Source organism: Octopus sinensis, linkage group LG6 (genome assembly GCF_006345805.1).
Source record: "Octopus sinensis linkage group LG6, ASM634580v1, whole genome shotgun sequence".
In the NCBI taxonomy this organism is placed as follows: Eukaryota; Metazoa; Mollusca; class Cephalopoda; order Octopoda; family Octopodidae; genus Octopus; species Octopus sinensis.
This window is the reverse complement of record NC_043002.1, coordinates 91,479,181-91,485,174: the sequence shown is the minus strand read 5'-3', so window position 1 is coordinate 91,485,174 and position 5,994 is coordinate 91,479,181.

Genomic DNA, 5,994 nt, shown 5'->3' with positions numbered 1-5,994 from the left:
AACTAAATTTAAATGTTGAAGTGAATCTAACGGATTTTGTGTTTCTTAAATGGCTTAAAAACCTTCCAAGCTGCAATTATTTTCGTTCCAGCACACGATCTCAGATCAGGTCATTTGCTATGCAAGTACACCTCCGTAATAGTTAATAAGTTAATTATTAAACACTAGTTCGATATCCATCGCTTAGCTGATGGCTAGATGGTACAAGTTTCAATTGAAATTATTTGTCCGTTTAAAATCCTTTCTAATGTTGGTATTTCTTATTCTAGGTGATCAGTCGTTTACATCAACCCTAGTACTCAACTTGTACTTAATTTATTAACCTCGAAAGGATGCCACCGTTAATCTAAAACATATTCAGTTTAAATACAAAATGCCGTTGAAAATATTAAAGTAATTAACTTTACTTCTATTTTTATTTTCAGAAAAATTGTTGTTGTCTGGGCCACTTTTTAATCAGGTAGATAACTGAAATTTAAGTTGTCTTTCTAAGCGAAGGCTTAATAATTAGCCTTTTCATATCGTTTAACGGAAAACGTATATTTTAATATATTTTGTGTTCATCATGAAATATATTAAAATATGTACACTGTATATTATTGACAGAACAACGTCCCTAGTCAAGTTTCTGCTTTCATCATAATGATGAATCTATGTGGTTGACCTGCAGGAAACTTTTATGCTATTTCTAGTTGGTTGTGAATATGTATATATTTTATCATTATTTTTTAATTTGTTTCAGTAATTAGACTGTGGCCATGCTGGGGCACTGCCTTGAAGAAGTTTTAGTTGAATGAATCGACTCTAGTACTTAAAAAAAATTTAAGCTTGGTACTTGTCAAACTGCTAAGTTTTGCCAAGCCGCTAAGTTACGAGGGCGCAAATACACTAACACTGATTGTCAGACACATAAATACATACATACAAATACATACATACATACATACATACATACATACATACATACATACATACATACATACATATACATACATACATACATACATACATACATATAAGATGGTTTGGGACAGAGAAGAGAAACAGTTGTGGAAATCAGCTGCCCAGTGGATGTTAACTTAAAGCAAAAGATCAGCGGAAAAAGAAAATACCTACGCTGCGACGTTGAACTAATGAGAAATCTACAAATACTTTACCTAGATTACAAGTTCAGGTTCATACCTGACAACCGGTGTTGGTGTGTTTATGTCTCGTAAACTAGCGGCTCATAAAATAAGTATCATTCGACTAAAAATTCTTCAAGGCGATACTCCAGCAGGGCCGCATTCTAATGACTGAAACAAGTAAAAGGTAAAAGATAGAAGATATAGCATGAAATACCCAGAATGCATCATCGTGTATAGTGTAGAAAGAGAAATACCTTTTCCACCATTGCTCTTAAATTGTCACCCATAATTATGACCCTAGTATCGATCTATTGCATTTCAATCTGTTTTAGCGTTAGGTTTAGGGGGGGTGTATCTTTTTTCTTCACAAATGTAAATAAACTCAATCTTTTTCTTAAACGAGGGACATATTCATACGACACAGAATGTTTTTTTTTACCTCAATAGGCGTCAGTGATTGGTTGAAATTGCAGAAATTGAAGAAAAAAACAACAAATACCATACAAACTATAGAATTTTCTCAATAAAGCCAAGAGAAAAAGATGTTTTATAAACACATTTCTACCAGTATACGAAGTTTAACATTTTTAGTTACCTAGAAATTATGTTAAAAACTGCCGTTCAAACCTAAAAGATCCCTTAAACATATCACAAATATAGCAGATATTAAGCACGGTAAAGTATTTAAAAGAATTTATTTTGTTTCATTCACATTCAAAAATTTTAGCTACATACGATAACACATTTCTACCTTTGGTGGTCCTATATTGACCAGTCAATAAACGAAAGTTATCACAGTCGAAAAGGAAAGTAATTCTTTTTTAATAGTTAGCATTTTAGAAAATTTTCTTGGCATAATGATATTAATTTTGTTTCAGAAAAAATAAAAGGAGAAGGTGAGTGAGAGAAAGAGAGAATTCCAAAGTTTAAGAAAAATAAATTGCAAAAAGAAATTTCTTAGAGGGAACTGTTTTATATTCCTTTGATTTTGCTGTCTATATTAATATAATTCATTCTCTCTGTCTGTCTCTTTCACTCTCTTTGAATTTTCCCCAGAACTTTAATATGTTTCACTTTTTGGCCGAAAACTAATAAAATTGAAAATCATTGGAAAACAATGAGAATAGATTAAAAATAAAAACCACAAAGAAATTTATTGAACTTTAATATTTCCCTAATTTTTGTATTATTTTCTTGTATATGTATTTTTATCTTTGTAATTTTCCCATTTATCCTGTAGATGAATTTCCTTCATATTCTTTCGTCTACTTCCATTCAGTAGTATTGAAAGCGAGCGTTTCACGGATGAATGTTAAAAAACATCAGCAAATGCACAGATTGTTAACACGAGAGAGAGAGAGAGAGAGAGAGAGAGAGAGAGAGAGAGAGAGAGAAAGAGATAATGTAAGTGTTATAAATCTTGAGCAACAAAGCAAAAGCCAAAAGGAATAAAAGGTATAAAAAAAAATATAAAAAGACATTAAAAACAAAATATATTGAGCAACAAAGCAAATAAAAGAATCAAACAAAACAAAACAAAACAACAACGTAAAACGAAATCTTAAAATTTTTAATCTTTCTATTGTTCACTTGTTATTGTAAACATCAATCTATTTAAGAAATGATTTTTTTTGGCTTATTTCGCCACAAACAATACTGATGTGGTAGGAATATTATGGAAGTTGAAGTACACCCTACAATTACAGCATCCCTTAAACTTCTAGACTTGCAATTGCCTGCTGTCAACGATGGGATGGGATTATTTACCAATGCGGAGAATTATTACAACAACTTCAGCAACAGCGGTAGCAGCAGCAGCAGCGGCAGAAGAGGCAGCAGCAGCAGCAGCAGCAGCAGCGACAGCAGCAGCAGCAAAGTAATTACCTTCAACATCAACGTCTACAGCACACCCTATATTACAATAACAGTGTCACAATTCTTATACCCTAATAACATGTAAATGCTTATAGAAAACGCCACCAAGGTGACGAGCTGGCAGTAACGTTAGCACACGGGCGAAATGCGTAGCCGTATTTCGTCTGCCGTTACGTTCTGAGTTCAAATTCCGCCGAGGTCGACTTTGCCTTTCATCCTTTCGGGGTCGATAAATTAAGTACCAGTTACGCACTGGGATCGATATAATCGACTTAATCCGTTTGTCTGTCCTTGTTTGTCCTCTCTGTGTTTAGCCCCTTGTGGGTGGTAAAGAAATAGGTATTTCGTCTGCCGTTGCGTTCTGAGGTCAAATTCCGCCGAGGTCGACTTTGCCTTTCATCCTTTCAGGGTCATAAATTAAGTACCAGTTGCGTACTGGGGTCGATGTAATCGACTTAATCCGTTTGCCTGTCCTTGGTTTGTCCCTCTATGTTAAGCCCCTTGTGGGTAGTAAAGAAATAGGTATTTCGTCTGTCGTTGCGTTCTGAGTTCAAATTCCGCCGAGGTCGACTTTGCCTTTCATCCTTTCGGGGTCGATAAATTAAGTACCAGTTACGCACTGGAATCGATATAATCGACTTATCCGTTTGTCTGTCCTTGTTTGTCCTCTCTGTTTAGCCCCTTGTGGGTGGTAAAGAAATAGGTATTTCGTCTGCCGTTGCGTTCTGAGGTCAAATTCCGCCGAGGTCGACTTTGCCTTTCATCCTTTCAGGGTCATAAATTAAGTACCAGTTGCGTACTGGGGTCGATGTAATCGACTTAATCCGTTTGCCTGTCCTTGTTTGTTCCCTCTATGTTAAGCCCCTTGTGGGTAGTAAAGAAATAGGTATTTCGTCTGTCGTTGCGTTCTGAGTTCAAATTCCGCCGAGGTCGACTTTGCCTTTCATCCTTTCGGGGTCGATAAATTAAGTACCAGTTACGCACTGGAATCGATATAATCGACTTAATCCGTTTGTCTGTCCTTGTTTGTCCTCTCTGTGTTTAGCCCCTTGTGGGTGGTAAAGAAATAGGTATTTCGTCTGCCGTTGCGTTCTGAGGTCAAATTCCGCCGAGGTCGACTTTGCCTTCATCCTTTCAGGGTCATAAATTAAGTACCAGTGCGTACGGGGGTCGATGTAATCGACTAATCCGTTTGCCTGTCCTTGTTTGTTCCCTCTATGTTAAGCCCCTTGTGGGTAGTAAAGAAATAGGTATTTCGTCTGTCGTTGCGTTCTGAGTTCAAATTCCGCCGAGGTCGACTTTGCCTTTCATCCTTTCGGGGTCGATAAATTAAGTACCAGTTATACACTGGGATCGATATAATCGACTTAATCCGTTTGTCTGTCCTTGTTTGTCCTCTCTGTGTTTAGCCCCTTGTGGGTAGTAGAGAAATAGGTATTTCGTCTGTCGTTGCGTTCTGAGTTCAAATTCCGCCGAGGTCGACTTTGTCTTTCATCCTTTCGGGATCGATAAATTAAGTACCAATTACGTACTGGGGTCGATGTAATCGATTTAATCCCTTTGTCTGTCCTTCTTTGTTCCCTCTATGTTAAGCCCCTTGTGGGCAATAAAGAAATAAGAATCATTAGCACGCCGGACGAAATGCTTAGCAGCTTTTCGTCCGTCTTTACATTCTGAATTCAAATCCCGCCGAGGTTGAGTTTGCCTTTTATTCTTTCGGGGTCGACAAAATAAGTACCTGTAGAGCACTGGGGTAGATGTAAACAATTTAACCTCACCCTTCAAATTGCTCGCCTTGTGCCAAAATTTGAAATCAATACATCCGAAAGTCAGCTTTCCACCTGAAGGCAATCAAAAAGACAGGACTTACAAACAGGAATCCTACGCCTTCGTACTTAGTCTCCAGCATTGATTCCCGTTCTTCATGAAAACTAGAAAGACAATAGGGAAATAAGATTCTCTTTCATCTTTTACTTGTTTCTGTCATTAGATTACGGCAATGCTGGGGCACGACCTTGAAGATTTCAAAGTCACAAACGCACATCTAAAAACATCAATAGTCTAAAACAGGGGTGGGCGAACTTCTTTGATCGCGGGCCGCACAGTGCGTCTTTGGAACCTTGGCGGACCTCATTTATAAAAATCAAGTGAAAATATTTTTAAAGGCGGTTATAGACCTATAAACACACAATTGATTGAAAGGAAATTTTGTGAAATATTCCTCTCGGCGGGCCGCATGAAAACCTATGGCGGGCCGCATGCGGCCCGCGGGCCGTAGTTTGCCCACCCCTGGTCTAAAACATGCATTAGACGTGGTGGTGGTGGTAATAGTAGTAGCGGTCGTTGTTTTTGTGGTAGTTGTAGTAGTAGTAGTTATCGTTTTTGCTTCTGTAGCGAAGTACTTAAAAATGAAAGAAACGGACGAGTTGATCAAGTGAAAGATGTCAACCCGTCTCCTCTGCTAACGTCTTTTTACGTTGTTTACTGGTCTTAGTAAACAGAGACCACAGCACCGCTCTATCTCCACCATCGACAGGATTTCTACATTAAGGCTACTTGAAGTTATTTACTCGTACTTCTAACACTACTACTACTACTACTACTACTACTACTACTACTACTACTGCTGCTGCTGCTGCTTCTACTACTACTACTACTACTACTACAACTACTACTACTACAAGTACCACTACTACTACTACTACCACTATCACCACTGCTGGTGCTGCTACTAATACTACTACTACTGTTGCTGTTGCGACTACTACTATCACTGCTGCTTATACTACTACTGCAGCTACTACTACTCTACTACTACTGCTGCTGCTGCTTCTACTACTACTACTACTACTACTACTACTACTACTACCACTATCACCACTGCTGGTGCTGCTACTAATACTACTACTACTATCACTGCTGCTTATACTACTACTGCAGCTACTACTACTCTACTACTACTGCTGCTGCTGCTTCTACTACTACTACTACT